Below are 17353 nucleotides of genomic sequence, written 5' to 3' on the forward strand. Positions count from 1 at the left end.
GCTCAGGTGGCACGGGGGAAGCTTGGGTGAGAGGAAAGGGGGGAATGAGCTGCGGGAGCCTCTGGCCATGCCGGTGCTGCCGTTCCTGCGTGGAGGCGGCAGCTCCGTGGCTGCTCCCTGCGCAGCCCAGTTCTCTCTCTGTGCTAATTAAATGGGACAGGAACACGGACCTGGCTCTGCTGGATGAGAAATCAACTGGAAGGTGGCTCCTTTCCCGAGCCCTGCTGCTTCAGCAGCCGGACTGGAGGGAAGGTGGGAGGAGGAGAACATCTCTGGATTAGATTTAATGAAAATAAATACATCAGCTCTGCAAGCAGCAGACGGGACCCGATTAGGGAACAGCAAGTCCGGCTCATTCTTCAGGAGCTGCAACTTTGGCGCTGGCTCAGAGCCTGCTCAGTGGCTTGGTGGCTTTTTGGGAGGGGCAGGAACGATGCCTGGGAGGCAGGAGAGACAGCTTGGGAGACAATGATGGATGAAGCGATGCTTCACGACGCTGGCACGATGCCTGGCGATGAGGCGGTTATGCGGGATGCTAAATTACAAACGGTGATTAAATGGTCCTGAAGCCGAAGGGTTGGGATGGTCAGTGGAGACTGGGACCTCCTGGGCAGCTCCGGGGGGCTTTGCTCAGCAAAACTTCTTCCAGAGTTGCACAGAGCTCTGGGGGCTTCGCGGGGTCCTTTGGGTTTGTCACACACAAATTTTTAAATGCCTTGAGCAAAACGGGTACTTCTGTAAAGAGCAGAAAATGAGAAAGTTGTGGTCTCTCCCATGGTTTGTTCAGGCTCCTGTGCTGGTGGGAGACCAGCACCTGCCTCCTCTCCCCATCCCCGTTCCTACAAACCCTGGGAGCTGGAAGAGGTGAGAGCACAGAAGCCGACTGCCCCCAGCCCAGGCTGAGGGGTCTGTCCCTGCCCTGATGGGGGTTAATGAGGGGTTTGTGTGCGTCCTGCTGGACCCTCCCTGGCCGTGCCAGGCTCTCCCTGGCCGTGCCGGACTCTCCCCCGGCTGCGCCGGCCGGCGCTCAGGGCTGTTTACAGGCCGGGTTTGGTTTCAGGTCCGTCTCAGCCCCGCCGTGTCTCACAGTGACATTTCCCGTGGTGAGGATCAGAACGGGGACGCTTGAAAGCCACAGTGGGGAAGGACAGAGCGGGAGATGCGGGATGAAGGACGGGAAAGGGCTGGAGGAGAGGATTAGGGGAACGGTAATAGGAAGTGAAAGGAAAACAAAGTTCAAGCCAGGCCCCGTGGACGAATAAATGCCAGGATGGTTGAGTGGTCAGGAAGGCTCCCGCAGAGGCTGTGGGATCCTTCAAAAGGCAATTAAATGCTCTCCTGGGGGAATGGGCTTACTGGAGAGGATAACCACTTGGGACTTTTCCAGTGCCTGCTATCCTTAATAATCTTCCAGCAACTCGAGCTGGCTGGTGGCTGAAGGCAACAGCCAGGACTTCCTGGAGGAGTTGGGAAAGCGGCGGATCCCGGTGCTGCGGGCAGGCTGTGCAGTGTCACACGGGGTGGGGGTTATGGGGAATGCTGCAAGGGAGGAATCATCCCTGATTCTCTGCCCTGCGCCCCAAGTGTGCCAAAAATCCCAGCTCCTCACTGGATCACTGTCCCAGGGAGGAACAGAAAGGCCTGGCCGCCTTTATTTTTTTATTTTCCCTCTTGCTATAGGAATAAATTTTGTGAGGAGATCTCGGGAAATGGGAAAATAATAATTATTCCCTTCAGCACAGCACTTTGGGGACAGCTGATCTCACGAAGCTGCAGCTGAGTGACACCTCTCACAACGCGGAATGTGCCAGAGACAGAGGGCTGGAAATGACTTCCCGGGCACAGCCTGGCCATGGCACCCTGTCCCCCCAAACCGCCGAGGCGGTGGCACAGGATGTGGCTGCTGCCGGCACCGGGACACCCCGGGGCTGTGGGGATCTGCGGCGGCTTGAAGTGCAATTTCCATTTTAATAAAGGAACTTGTGTTTTTTCACCCATTTGCATTTAAATCACCCGTGTTTCATAACCCACTGTCCCTCTTAAAGGGGCGCTCCGGGCTCTGCTGAGCTCAGGGGGAACACTGCGGGGGTTTTACTCGCCCTGCTCACGCCGGGGGCTGATAACGGCACTTTTTGGCTCGCAGGTGGCACCTGCTGACCCTCAGCCAAGGGGGCTGGAACATCCCAGACCCCTCCATGGTGCTGACCACGTCTAGGCAGCCCTGGAGTGAGCAGCAGGGTGGAGGTGGCACAGAGGGGATTTGCCCGGGCACAGGCAAGGGCACCTGAGCGGAATCGGGCCAGGTGCGGGTGTGCCCAGCCCGGGTGACACCAGGAAACTGCAGCAAAAAGGAGCGTTTGTAGCGCAGTGAATGAAGGGGATGATAAATTTTTAAAACCTGTTTTGGATGAACTCGAGTCCACTGTTCTCAACCAGTTTAAAGCTTTTCTCCTTTCAGCTCCTTTTTGTCCTAATCCCGTTCAGGCTCCAGCACAAAACACAAGATCCTGACGAGAGCTGGCACTTGTGAAGGCAAACCAGGAGGAGATGGTCTGCTCTGAGCACCTGGAAAGCTTCTCCCGCTCCGCTCCAAATGAACTTTTACTGCTGCTCACCAGTTTCTATAAAAAGCCATTTTCCAGTGCAAAAATCCCGGCACTGGGGCCTGTTCCACTGCGTCTCCGGGCTCTGCCCTCTTCCCTCCCCATTTCCTGGGGGTGCCCCTGCCCCGCTGTGCCCGAGGAGGGTCCTCTGCAAGGTGCCGCGTCCTCGCAGTCCCTTTTGTTGGCAGTCGCTGAGTTTTCCATCAAAGCCGCCGCCGCCTTTCATCCCCGGGCGGAGCCGCCTGAGGGCACAGCCTTTACCCGGCCGCCTGAGCCATTGGGGGCCTTTCGTGGTCCTGCTTTTATCCTGGGAATGGGGCGACTCTCCTCGGATTCCGGGGCTCCGGGGTGGGCTTCGCGCTGCCCCCCCGATGCTCCAGCCCTCGGCACCCTGAGCAGGCACTGCAGCTCGTGCTTCTCCCTCGGGAGCAAATCCTGCCGGGATGAGAAGCTCGGTCCTCCGAGGGCGGAAAGCTCCAGCGTTGATTTGAATGTTTAATGCTCCTCAGGGAGATGGAAGCAGAGGGAGGAGAGGGCTTGGGATCGCTTCCGATTTAAGCGCCTCTGTGAGGTGCCAGGGGGTTCAGGTGGGAGGGTCGCGGGTTGAATCCCACCCCAATTAACCCCCAAAGTGCGCAGTGGGGAGATGGCTTGGAGGAGGGTTCGGCACAGGGAGCTCTCACAGCATCACCTGGGCTGACGTGCCGACAGCGGAGCTGCGTGGCCACCACGCAGGAGGTGACGGCCACGAGGGTGTGACCTGGCTGTCCCCTCGTGCTGCCGTGCCGTGGGGACACCGAGATGCCGCACGGTGCTGTGGCACCCCTGCTCCTCCCTCTGGAGGGTGGGAGAGGCGAGGGGGGGCTGAGTAACAGTGGGGATAATTCAGTTTGATTTCTTCCCAGCCTCTTCATTTGCTGAACGTGTCACCAGCCGTGTTGTATATGGGCTGCTCTGTATCAATTTTCCCTGATGCCAGGCCATAAATAAAGAAAATAAATGTTGGGCCCGTTAATCAGTCGCTGCTCATCCAAATGAGTTCCCTCTGCATTTCCCTGTTCTATAATTACTTGTCACCTCTCGCTGGTTTGCAACTTCTCGCTCTGTGATTCTGTTGGGTGCCTCTTCCCTGCTTCTGACAGCATCAATCGCTTTGGTGCGAGGCTGGGGTTTAGTTTGTTGGCTTTTTTTTTTCTTTTTGGGGTTTGTTTGGCTTTTGTTTTTGTTTTTGGTTTTTTTTTTTTTGGCGGGGGGGGATGGTGCATTGTTTATTTTATTGTGCAGGGTGTCAAAACCCAATTGCTTGTAGCGAGTTTAGTCGCAGGTGAGGAGCTGAGGGGAAACAGCCTCCACCGGAGCTGGATTTTAATTTCCAGAGCAGGTGATGCCTGCTGCTGGCTCTGCAATTCCTGAAAATGGACTTTTTGCAAACCCGCGTTGCTTCAAACCCGGGGCTGCTGCGTCCAGGTGGCTGCAGCAGAGCCACGGGAGCAAGGGCGGGTGCTGAGCGCTGTCCCCTCTGTCCTTCTGTCTGTTTTCTGCAGCTCTCCCGTGCCCTGGAGAAGCGGATCCTTCCTCCCAGCCCTCCTCTGCATCACGTCCCAGGCAGGAATCGCGGCTCCCGGCCTCAGGCTGGGGCAGGAGGTGCAGGAATCCGCCGTGAGCGATCGCTGCCGCTGAGGACCACTTCACCCCAGGCACGTGGAATGGCTGAGGAACAGCTGGAGCAGCTCGGTGTCATTTTTCAGCCAGGCTGGGATCCAGCGCTGCCTCCCCCTCCCTTCCCTGTGCATGGAAAGAATTCGAATTTACACACCAAAGAGCGGGGCGCGCTGGAGCAGCTCTGGAAACGAGGGTTTCGCTGCGGCCGCCCCTGGAGCCACCCAGCGATGGGTTTGGGGGTGGGGGGGGAGGCTGCCAAGATGGATTTTTGGGGAAAAACGCAGGGAAAACGAGCACGGGTTCAACGCATCCTTTATGCCTCGCCGGGCTGGCACCGGGAGATGCCTCACGATTTAAATCCTTTAAAACCTGCCCGGCAGCGGCAAAGACCAAATCTCTGATGCAGAAAAGGCTAAAAAACCACAACGGGGCAGCCGGGCCGGGAGGGAGAAAGGCTCCTTTAGGAGGACGCAATTCCTCTGCTCCCAGAGGGAAAAGGTTCGTCAGAACGATGGGGCTGCTCCCTCCGCGGTGGTGAATTCCCCTCTGCCAGGGATGGGCTGCACGAAGGGTTGGTTCCCCCCCCCTTGGGGGATCACAGGGCCCGGCTGGACCCCCCGGGATGCCGGCACTGGTTCCTGTAGGGAATTCCTGCCTCGTTTCCCTCCAGCTCGGGCTCTGCCTTGGGTTTTTCAGGCAATTGAGAGCCTCTCTTTGCCCTGGGTCTGTCCAGAGTCCGAGGGGTGTCAGAGCCCCCCCCATGCCCAGCCCGTGCTGTCCAGCAGCGAGCCAGGACAGAGCTTTCCTACAGGATCTGGGGGTGACAGCTGCGGATCCGGGGTCTCTGGTGGCTCTGGGAAGGACAGAGCCCAAGCATCCTTCTGGCCATGCAGCCCTCAAACCGCCTCGGGCCTTGGCTCCTCCAAAACCACAGCTTTTTTCTGGAAGGATGTGGGATGGAGAATTGTTATTTGTGTTCAGAGAGGTTGGAAATCAGCTGGGGGGGCCCAGGGACTGAGGCTGATTGAGGCAGACAGGGCTGTGCAGGAGGCAGGCTCAGGCCAGGCCGTGTTGCCAGCCCTACATTTCCCCACCAATTATTTATCAGCATCAAAAAAAAAAAAAAAAAGATTTGTCAGGATAAATAAAAAATTATTTATCAGGATAAATAATTGTGTCTGAGGGTCACAGTGGATGCAAATGATTTAATTAATAATGCACGCTCCGAGAGGAATTTGCAATTTAAAGGGCTGCATGAAAGCCCAGTATCAGCAATACTTATTTTTATTAATTAATTGCTGTCTCTCCAAATCTCCATGGTGAATAATTTTCCCCGTACTTTTAAATTTTAATTCATTTCTGTGGCTCTGGGAAGAGGAAAAGCCACTTTGCAGGGAGCTTGGGGGGAAGGGGTGGAACTGGGAGTCCCCAGCCCCTTGGCTGGGCCGTGGCTTTGTTTGTTCAGCCTTCAGTGCTGGAGAATTGGGGCTGGAGCTCTGTGGCAATTGGGGTCTGTGCCCTTATCTGCAGTTTTTAATCTTCTCAAACAGTTTTGGTTCACTTTTACAGCTGGTGCCTGTCCCCAGGGACTGCCTTGCTGCTCTTTGGAGCGGTGTGTTTGTCCTGCGTGCGATGGATCTGATTCCAAATCGGGATGTGGAGATTGTGGCTCGGGCTGGTTCCTTCAGCACAGCAAAGAGAGATCCTGGGTGGGATTTATGCCTTGGAAAGATCAGTTTGCCTCTGTTTCTGCTTCTTCCTCCAGCTGACACCTCCAAGCGCAGAGAGCAGGGCTCCAACCTGGCCCAGGACGTGCAGCCCTGGTGGGGGAGCTGCTGGAAGGGCTGAGCTGCTTCTCCCACCGAGGCAGGAAGGGGCTGAGCAGGAATTCCTGGGCTCCTTTTCCCTTTTAAAGGCACTCTGAGAGCTGCTGTCTCTCCTGGCATTCCCTGGGCTGGAGCATCCCACCGAGCAGCATCCAGCGAGGTGGCGGCGGCAGCTTCGCCCTCGCTCCGATAGCGCCGAGCCCGGTGTGACACGAGAGTGCCGAGCCCGGTGTGACATGAGAGTGCCGAGCCCGGTGTGACATGAGAGTGCCGAGCCCCGTGAGACATGAGAGTGCCGAGCCCGGTGTGACACGAGAGTGCCGAGCCCGGTGAGACACGAGAGTGCCGAGCCCGGTGAGACATGAGAGTGCCGAGCCCGGTGAGACACGAGAGTGCCGAGCCCGGTGTCACACGAGAGTGCCGAGCCCGGTGAGACACGAGAGTGCCGAGCCCGGTGTGACATGAGAGTGCCGAGCCCGGTGTGACATGAGAGTGCCGGCACTTCCCAGCCTGTTCCTGCAGGGCCGGGAGAAGCGGAGGGCGCTGGGATCCGCGGCAGATGGAGCGAGTCACCGCCGGGGCAGCCGGCACACGCGGGCTGGGAAATGGAGCGGGGAGCGGGGGCGGAGGGAGGAGCTGCGGGAGCTGCTGGAGCATCCCGCGGGAAGGATGCGGGAACTGAGCCAGGGGAGAGCGAGGGAGATTGTCAGGGGTCTGTGCAGTGCCCTGCATCGCTCTGCTGCGGGGGGTTTGTCACGTTCCTGGGGTTGGAACCCGCCCTGGTGATGGCAGCCGGGTGCTGGGAGGTGCTGCTGGTTCTGCCCCTGCTCGTGGTCCTGCGGCCCCGCTGCCTGTGGGAGAACAGGACCCTTCCTGATCCAAGCCCCCGTGTCCTCAAGACCTGCCTTCATCAGCTCCTGGGCAGTATTTTCCTTTCCTGCACTGCCAGCGGGTCCATTGATCCTCAGTGTGGATTTTCCAGGTGGATTTTGGTCTGGTGAGGTCCCGATGGAGGCTGGAGAGATGGATCCAAGACCACCAGGAGTCGGAGCTCCTAAAATCCAGAAACAGTCCCCAGCTGTTTTTTGGGCAGTGGGGAAGGCGATTCTCCTCCTGCCACTGCTCCAGCAGCTCAAGGGAGGCAGAGATAAAGTCTCTTTTAAGTAAGTTGGCTTTGCCCATCCCAACTTTTTGAGGCTGCAGAAGCTCAGCCAGGTTTCTGCCAGAATTTTTGAATTCTGCAGCCTCTTTGGGAGCTGGGATCTCTTGGCTGGATCCTTCTCCCAATCCATCACCCTCCAAGGCCACGTCTGCCTGTAATCAGTCCTTACCGCTCCGACACGTGGCCAAGTGCTGCCAGGGTGGCCACGTGTCCCCTTCTTCAGGGGGGACACCCAGGGGGGACACGGGGGACAGAGCAGCCCATTCCTCTTCATCACCACCAGCCCATCAGAGCAAAGCAGTTTGGCAACAACTTTAATAAATTGATTCAATTTGGCGAGGCAAAAAGGAAGCAAAAGAGAGGGAGAGATTAAAACGTGAAGGAGGAAATTACCCGGAGTGCTCCCAGCAATTGTGCTGGATGGTAAATCTCTTCTTTATTACTCCTTTATTATTTCCAGAATCTGAAGTTTAAATAATTAAGCAGAATAAATGGTGGATTAAATTTTTTGTTCAAGTTTTATTTATTGGTTCTCGCAGGACAGATGTGCAGAGAGGGAGCCAATTCCTCCCGTGGTGTAAATCAGGGCAGGATCATTAACACAGGTGTCACTTAGAGGAGATTTACCCCAGCTGAGCATCCAACCTCCTCATTTTGGGAGGAAAACGTGGAAGGCTACGTAGATTTTCATAATTCTCTCCCGTCTCCTGTGCGATTAATTTATTTTCCAATTTTAAAGCACATCAGGTTTGGGTTGGGTTGTTTTTTTTTTTTTTTTTTTTTTTTTTTTTTTTTTTTTTTTTTTGTAATTTAAATACGTTTGTTGACAGCGCTGCTCACTCTGAAGGTCTTCTCGGGAGCCTGGGGCTGGAAAGGCTCCATGTGCCTGCGGGTCTGTGCTCAGAGCATCTGCCAGGCCGGGCTGGTGCCCTAGCAGGGGAGGAGGAGCTGGATCCCAGTGCTGGATCCCAGGAGCCACAACATCCTGGGGGCTCTCACCTGGGCCAGCTCAGGGCTTGGGGGCATTTACAAAGCCCTGGCAAGGATTTTCCAGGCTTAATTCCTGATTTAGGGTGATGTGCCCCTTGCTCTTGCGAACACCCACTTTTGCAGGGTATTTATCCTCTTAAAAATTCAGGAGAAGCCCCAGCGGCCTGGAGCACGTCCCAAGGCTCCGGGATGGTTTGGGGTGAACATCTTGTGGTGCCTTTGCTGTTCTTAACGGCAGCTTCAATCCTGGGGGTTTCAACTTCCACAGATCTCCGGCTCTGGGATGTTTGGGACAGGAGCAGGTGAAGGGGAGGAGGTGGCGGCTGCTGCCAGAGGGGAACGGGAGCCTCAGAGAAGCTGTGAGCTGGTATTAACAGTGAGGCCAATTAAGGAGAGCAGGAATTAAGAAAATCTGACACCTGTCAGTAAATTTGTGCTACTCAGAGAGCGACAGGGACAGAACAGCCCCGTAGTCTGGAGCTTCCCTTTGTTATCCAGACTTGCCCCCGTGTTAAAACAATGAACTGGTGATGGTGCCCAGTGGGAGGCACTGCCAGGAGTCCCCAGCTCCGGGTGAGCTCCATCATCAAAGTCTCAGCAGCACCTGAAGGAGTTTCTTGTGCCAGGAATGCTGGGCTGGGAGTGTAGCTCCAGCTCTGATGGCTTCATTCCCCACCGAGGAGCTCGGATGGCGTTGTGGAAGTTTCCTTTGCCCACAACAGGGGGTTGGAACGAGATGATTTTTAGGGTCCCTTCCAACCCAAACCGTTCTGTGCTTCTGGGATTCTACGAAGTTGTTTCATCCCAGCAGGATGGGGGAGAGTCTTGGGCATCAGGAGCTTGAGTCGGGTCCTTTCCCCACCTATTTCCAGCCTGGAAATGAAAAATCTGCCCGTGATTGGCAGCAGTTGCAGTAGGGCAGGAAATCATCTCCAACCCCTCACGCTCCGTGTCTGTTCCACATTCCTGGGCCATTGGATTTTGGGGAGTTGGGAGGACTTGGCCGTGGCCTTCCCAGCTCCACCTGCACTGCACAGTGCCATGAGGTTGGCGTGAGCAACTGAAGGAACATCAGGGAGCTGAAAATGTTTCAGAGCAGCACCTGGCATTTGGGAAGCATTGCCGGGTTCGTTAGGTACCAAATGAAGGAGGGTCCCTGTTGTCCTTGGAGCTGCGTGGGGCTCGTTATCCCTGCCTAGGAAGGCTGGGCTGGGATCCTGGCTCTGCCAAAGGATGCCAAATTAACCTCTCTCTGGGAAAATTCCTGCCCAGCTCTAAAACTGGGACAGTTGTCACCTGCCTTTTTTCGGGGGAGGTCGGTGTTTTTCAGCGTGGGCTGGAGCTTCCACACTCGCAGCAGGGTGAGGTTTGGGCCTTCAAAATGCCACTCAATAAACTACAAGTGATGACAGGCCGTTATTGCCCTTCCCCCCGTTGTGTCTGGGGGAGTAGCTGATATTTCTAAGTGACCGAGGATTCGTTTGACCCTTTTAAACAGCAGGAGCCTTGTTTAATTTATGGCTTTTATTTATAGCGTTGGGCTCCTCCAGTTCCTCTCCTGTGTGGCTGCTGCTCAGGGAGTGTCCGGCCAGAGCCTCTCTCCAGGGACAGCTTTGGGGTCACTGTGGTGGCAGGAATTCTCTGCCCTGAGTGCAGACCTGGCTCTGGCAGGAGCTGAGGTGTGTGAAGCTGGGAGGACATTAATCAGATTAATGAGGACGTGATTTAAAAGGGGAAATGATTGGGTGCTGCTGGGCAGAACCAGCGTGGGCAGAGTGGGGTGAATGAGCAGGGAAAGGCAGCCCTGGGACATAAACCTAATCCTGTGTCCCGAGCACAGCACAGGGACGTGATCCAGTCCCTGCTTAAACCTCTGGAATTCAGAGTGCTCTGGGCAAAGCATCACAGGGAGGAAATGGAGAAGCAGCAAAGGGAGGGAGCTGCAGCCTGGGGGAAGATAAAGGGTTTAGAGAGGATGGCTGTGAAGAGAGCGATTACAGGAAATTAAACACGGCCAGGCTGGAGGTGGAGGCTGGGGAGGGGAGTGTGGCCGTGCCGGCGCTGTCACCGCTGAGCCGTGCGGGGCTGGGAGGGACAGCAGCAGCGCTGCAGCAGGAGGTGACACGCGTCCGAGGGCAGCAGGGACCGGCTCTGGGCTGGAACAGCAGCACAAGTGCAAGGGGGCTGGAGGACGATGTGGATTCCTGCGGTGCACACACTCCAGGAATCCAAAGGAGCTGTTCTGCCTCTGGTTTTCCAGCCAGCGGTGAGACATCCAGCGTGGACCTGCTGCTCCCCCCGGACAAACCTCAGCAAGGCACAGAGCACCCGAGGCATCAACAGCTGCCCTGAACTGGGCAGCGTCTCCAGCTGGAAACAGCCACGGGAGATGGATGTGCCATTCCCAGCACTTCGGAGCACTCGCCTTGCCCTGGGATCTCTGGAGATGCTGGAGGACTGATCCTTGCGGTGCCAACAGGGCTTGGAATTGAAGGATGGATGAGGGTTCTCCCCCAAATCCCAGCGGTGCTGGTGAGGGCAGTCCCGTTGTTTTGGTGAGGGAGAGGAGGAGCCGGGCTCCCGGCTGCTCTCCGGCTGCTCCTGGGAAGTTGCTGATCCCAAAACTTCCTTCCTAGAAATTGCTGCCAGCCCGTGGGAGCTCTGGCAGCGGCGGGGTCACAGCAGGGCTGGTGGGGTCTCAGGAAGGATGAGGAACAACCAGGAGAGCTGAGGAGTTCACCACAGCCTCTGGAATGCTGCTGGGTCTCTTCTCCCACTGTTCCCTTCTCCCACCGGCCCTTCTTAAAAATTAAGGAAGAATTAAATCCCGGCTTTTAAAAGCCAACTGAAAATGTCCTTTATTAAATTACCGCCCTATTGGTCTCACAGGCATCCAGGAGGGGATTGATTGAGGGCTTAAACAGACGCACAGCCAGGCCAGACGTTCAATTAATGTGCATAAACGGGCAGCGGAGAAGCAATTTCCAGAGCAAGTCAAGCAAAAGTTCAGGCCTGCTCTGCCTTCCATGCCAAAGCTGCTTCTGTATTTATTTCCATGTTATTCCTTCTATTTTTCTTTTCTTTATTCCCCTGTCCCTCTCATGATAAGCGACATGTTGAGAGGCAGCTCTCAAAGCACAGCTCATGAAACTCGCGGAGCCACGGCTCCCTCGGAGAGGGCATGATTCCAGGAGGGTTGGGGAGAGCCTCATCCCTTGAAGGACTAGACCTGAGGGGCTTTTGAGTCGTGTGAATCCCAGGTTCTCCTTTAATTCCTGCAGAGAAGGCCCCGTGCAGCAGCAGAGCCATCACCTGCTTTGAACATTCCTGTCTCTGATGGGCCTTGAAGTTCCTCTTGGAGGTCTGGGGGAGAATTTTGTGAAGAAAACCCTCGTTACGGGTTGGTTCCTCCCACCTCTTCACCGCAGGGTAATTCCAGCTGGGATGGATACACAAATACTCAGCTTTGCTCTGGCCTTGCCTGTGGATGCTCCACGGAGCATCTGTGGAAGCAGAGGGAAGCACTGGGAGGCAAATCCCTGCTCTGCATGTGAGCAAAGCACAGGAAATTCCAGGGGTGGCTTTTTTCTCTGGACTTAGCCAGAATCCCGATAAACTCTGGCCTCCAAGGCCACCAGCTCTGGCAGCTCCAGGGCTTGGCTCCTTGAAGCCAGAGGTGGGTGGCATCACCCCGGGCACACAGAGGGGTCCCCTGTGGTTTGAAGTGGTGCAAGGAGAGCCTGGAGTCCCGGGGTGTGGAGAAGGTCCCCAGGGTCCCCAGGCTTTGGGCACGTGGAGAAGGTCACTGTCCCCTGCCTGAGCAGCCTCCCCCCACCCTGCTGGCCTCGGCCACTCGCTCCTGCTGCTGCTGCTCCGTGTGACAGCGTGGCACGGTGCCATCTCCTGTGGGAAGGGGACGTGTCCCGGGCTGGCCTCGCCGGTGAGTCCCAGCGCAGAGCCCGGCGTGTCCCCAGTGCCGCAGGGGGAACGTGCTCCGAGCTGGAGCCGTAATTAGCAGGAACTCCTCTCAAACCCTGGGATCAAGGGCCTGTTTGCTCCTCCCTCCTCCCCCACTATTTTTATTGTTTTTTTTTTACTCCCCAAGATCGTTGTTTCCAACTCAGGATTTCCCCACAACTCCAGGACCCAGCAGCAGGCAGAGGGTGGAATGGTCCCTGTTAAATCAAGGACTGCCCAGCAGTGAAAACACATTTTTTCCTGTCTGTTTTTTAATTTTTAGTGGCCCTGCTTCGGGGATCTTTCAGAGCCAGGATTTTGTTTTAGCGTGTTGCTCTGTCCCTGCTTGTACAGGCTGTAATTCAGTGATTCTGCATTAGTAAGAGATGACTCCTCCTTCCTCTCTCACTGGTCCTTCTTTTGGTAATAATCAAATAAATGGAGCATGGCAGGAAGGGGCTGAGAGCTCCAGAGCGTGCCTGGGGCCATGGGACCCCCACCCTGGCACGGTGCCTGCTCCGGCCAGACCTTAATTCCCTTTTCCTGTGTCTTCACAGTCCTTGGGTATTTTTTTTTTCCCCCAAAAACGTTGTCCCTGAAGCATTCCCAATGCTCCAGGACAGACATTTGGCTTTGTGGTCTGCTTTGCACCGTGTGGATTTTGGGGTTTATCCAGCACATTCCAATTCCCGAGTGTGGGATGGGGAGCGGGGGGTGGGCTGATTTGGTGGCTGCCCATCGCCCTGGCAGCACCAACAAAGTCACTGCTGGCAACAAACCTCTGTGCCGGGGTGTCCTTGGGCTGCTGAGACGATCCCGAGCTGGCAAACCATGGGATCATTTCCCTTTGGAAGCAGCCAAACTCACCAGCGCAGCACCACAGCCCCGCAGGTTTGGGGGGTTGGGGGAGAGGAGTGATTTACGTGGAGAGCTGGGATTTTATTTGCATTTTAAATCACGCTCTGTGCTAAACTAATGGACCCCCTATTTATAGCTGACTCCAGCCTAAAGTGACTGCTAATTACTACAATTAATACCGCGCCGAGGCTTTGCAGCCAACTCCACTGCCACGCGAGTCGCCCACTCATTTTCAATTAAGGCACATCGACAGGGAGAATACGCGCTCATTAACGGCGCGGGCCCGGGGCGTAATTACATTTTGCCAAGGTCATTAATCTCCTGCAAGCACCTGGGTTTGCCCCCCGGGGCACTGTGGAGGGACAGGTGAATTAAGGTGTTCCCTGGGGCTGCGGGAGCACATCCCTGGATGGGCACCCTTGGATGGCATCACTGGGTGTGTGGGTGCGCCCTGAGCAGCCCAACCCCGCCGTGCTGCACCCCTGGGTGCCCGCATTAGGGTCAGGCAGAGCGATCCGGGGTCCGTGGAGCTCTTGGGGAGGTTCTCCTGCCTCAATCAAGTTCCCATAGATCATCCCCACATTTTTTTTTTATTATTATTATTATTATTATTATTATTATTATTATTTCCTGAGCTCTGTGCAGGTTGAAAAGGGCTTTCTTCCTCCTCTCTGATCAAGGAGCAGGACGCGAATGGCTCTGGGCAGTTCCCTGGGCATTTTGGGGGCTGGAGGGAGAGCAGAGGGGCCGGGAGGATGAATCCCAGGCTAGGCCAGGGATTATGAGGATTGCCAAAAGGCTGGAGCCTCCCAGCAGTGCTGAGCCCCCCCCGCCCTTGTTCCACACCTGCCTCGTTTGATGCTTTCTGGCAGAGGGTCCATGAGGGCACCGCCAGCCAAGGAGGGGGAACCACTTGGAGAAGCAGAAGGAGAATAAATACAGAAAAATCAGCATAAAAAGAGATTTTTACCGCGAACAACAGAGCGAAACCCCCGGGACAGCGTCAGAGCAGCGGCTGCCGACGCCTCCAGCAGCGGCTGGGGAAATCATGCCCGGAATCTTGCGGCATCGGGGCCCGGGCGGTGACAAGGGGCAGTGCTGGGGCTGGCAGGAGCACAGGCACGGCCCTTTACCGCTGCCAGGCTGATGCCCTGAGTGACTGCCCGGCGCTGGCAAAGCGGCTGCAGCCCGCTGGGCACCGGTGTTGGATGAGGGGAGACGGGAAAGAGCGGTGGGGAGCAGGGAATGAGGGCTGGGGAGGGGGAAGGAGGACTGGGGATGGAGAAGGAGCTGTTGGAGGGGGGAAATGAGGGCTGGGGAGCAGGGAATGAGGGCTGAAGAAGGGGAAGGGGCCAGGGGCAGCATGGTTGTCCCCCCCGCTCCTGCCCGCCCGCTGTGGGAGCTGCTGGGGGACACCTGGCTGCACCCTGTGAGCCTCAAGGTGTGACCCAGCTCCCACCCATCCCACGGGTGTCCCAGAGCTCCTCAGCGCCTGCCGTGGAGCGCTGGCTTTGCAGGGGTTGCTGTTTCAGGAGTGGGGTTGTTTTCCTCGGAGCTGTTGCTCTGCCTCCTCCCTTTGCTCCGTGCTTTGGGCTCGGCTCTGGCACTCCGGGGTTCTGCATCTCCTCGAGCTCCCTGGAGCCACAGCTCTGCTCTGCTCAGGCGTGCCCAGCTCGGTGTTCCTGCGTTCCCTGGTCCCCACAGCTCCAGGTTTAAACACTGGCACCGAGCAGGGGAAACCGCCCGGTCCGTGTTTGCCCCTGGCTTTATGGGCAGCCCGGAGGAGGAGGGGCCAGGGCCGGGGGTGAGGGCTGGGAATGCCTGAGGAGCTCGTGCAGAGGGACGGGAGCAGCACACGCCGTGCGTGACACGCTGGCGACACCGTCCTGCTGCTCCCTGGACGGGGGTGGCTGTCCCCAGAGCCGCAACCAGCGCAGTGACGGGGCAGGAATTCCATCCCGACACCAGGCAGGGTCAGGTGCTCCATCCACCCCCGTCCCTCCTGCTCCGGTCCCTTCTCGCTGCTCTGCAGGAGCTCTGGATCAGATTCACTCGGATTTATGGCACTTTTTGTAGGAAGCGATGCCTTTTGCCTGCTGAATTCCCAACATCTCTCTGCTCTCCCCAGGGCTCAGCTCCGTGGCTTGGCTGACACGAAAGCGTTCCGGCATCACAGACTGAGAGAGACAAACGAGCAATTTGCCGGGAAATTTTCCTTTGGGATTCCTCCTCTCTCCAGTCGGTTTAATTGGGTGAGCTCAGGGTGGCTTTAATTGCTGCGCTCCGAGCACAGCCTCACCCCCTCCTCGCTTTTGTGGCTCCCATCTCCCTCCTTCCGCCTCCTTCCCGGGACAATTTATCTTCCTCCTCCTCCTCCTCCAGCATCTCCCCTCCTTGGTTTTTTTCCCCCCCCAATATCTCTTGGAAATGGTGACAAGCTGAAATGTTCGAGTCCCTCATGGCTGACAGGTTCTTTAAGACTTCGGTGCTTCTCGGAGGGTGATGAACGGGCTGGGGGATCCTTTGGGTTCCCCAGGGCTTTGGGATGGCTGTGGCAGGGAGCACAGAGCTGGCTGCGTTCCAGAGGGGCATCCCATGGGATAAGGGCTGTGTATTCACCTCCTTGCCCTCGTGTTTTGTGGCCAGCACCTCCCAGACATGTCCCAGGGCAGGTGTGACAGCCCAGGGTGGCACTGGGAGCTCCAGGTCGTGGCTGGAGCCTGGAGGATGCTCCTTTTCCCTGCTCCTGCTTCCCAAATTGCTCATCCGTTTTAAAGGGGTTGGAGAACCCCTGGGCTTTGTTGGCACCGGGCACCTGTGGGGCACAAACTGCACCCTCTTAATGTGTCCTGGCTTCTGCGTGGTCTCATCCCAGAGTTTCCTTCAGAGCATTTTAGGGGCCACATTCCCATAAAACTGGGAGCATTGGGAACGTCCAGGGTGCTCCCAGAGGATTAAAGGACTTGCCTGGAGGGCTGGGGAGAGCAGGGGGGGATGGAGAGAGACATTGAGAGTCCACCTCTACTCCTTCCCAAGAGCCTGGAGTCCTTCTACCTCACCCCACTCCTCCCTCCCCACCTTTCCCAGGAGATTCCCTCCTCTCCCAGCCCAGCCTGGCTGCTGCCCATGGAGGCAAAGTTCATTTTTGGGGAGCTCATAGCGTGTTCCAGCTCCGTGCCTGGGTTTTTATGCAGCATATGGAAACGAGGGAATAAACAAGCCCAGCCCCTGGCCAGGAAACAGCAGATTTATGGCTCTCTCCTGGTCCCCAAGGATCCAGCACAAGCATCTGAGCAGCGCAAGGTGATGAACGAGGGATAATTCCAACCGGCAGCTGAAGTCCAAATTCTGGCAGTAATAAACACATAAACTAGTTAAAAATAAATTGATTAGCCGAGGGTATCCTCTTAACGCTCCTTAAACTCTAACATCTGTTTGTAATAAATAATTCACCCGTGGATGTCAATGAGGGGAGGCTGGGCTGGGTGGGGAGGCTGCTCGGAGCTCTGCGGGGACGAGGTGTCCATGGGCTTCCCTGGGGGCTTCGGGTGTGCCCATGTGCGTCCCTGGGGACTTCCCGGGGGCTTCAGGTGTGTCCATGTGCTTCTCTGGGATCTGTTGGAAGCCGCACACGTGTCCAGGTGTGTCCCGTCTGGCAGAGACACGAGTGCGGGGTGGAGGAGCTCAGAGCCAGGCGCACGCAGGGTGGCACTCGTGTCCTTAGCGTGTCCCTGCTCCTGCCGTGTGGCACAGCTGGATCCTCGGGAGCAGCCACGCACAGCCCCCGTGGTGCTGGATCCCTGTGGATTTGGACATCCCGTTACGGAGCCTGTTGCCTTTGGAATGTGCATCCTGCGGGCACGGTTAGTGTGGGATGAGCACACGCAGCGTTTTCGGCCACACCCCTGTGGGATCCAGGGAGGAATTAGGGATCCAGCCTCCCCCCGGGCTGGCCGGCCCCTCCCCTGCCGTGTCCCCAGCAGCAGCAGGGGCTGTCACAGCCTGGTAATTACTGGGTTTCTCACTTTTTAATCAGCATCAGCAGCTGCTGTGCCCAATGCACCAGGGGCTGCTCCTGGCACACGCCCGGCAGCCCAGGGCCGGCTCCACGCTCGGCTGGAGGAGCCAGCTGGACCCAGACCAGGGCTGGGAGTCAGAAACACCCGGGGGGGAGCAGGGGGCACCGGCAGCTCCAGACAGGGCTGGGGAGGAGAGCTGGAGCCAAGGCTCCCAGCCAGGCTCCTGGTGGTCCTCGGTGCCCGTGGCATCTCTGGGAATGCTGATCCTTCCCAGTG

The sequence above is a fragment of the Corvus moneduloides genome, chromosome 24, assembly GCF_009650955.1.
Source record: "Corvus moneduloides isolate bCorMon1 chromosome 24, bCorMon1.pri, whole genome shotgun sequence".
In the NCBI taxonomy this organism is placed as follows: Eukaryota; Metazoa; Chordata; class Aves; order Passeriformes; family Corvidae; genus Corvus; species Corvus moneduloides.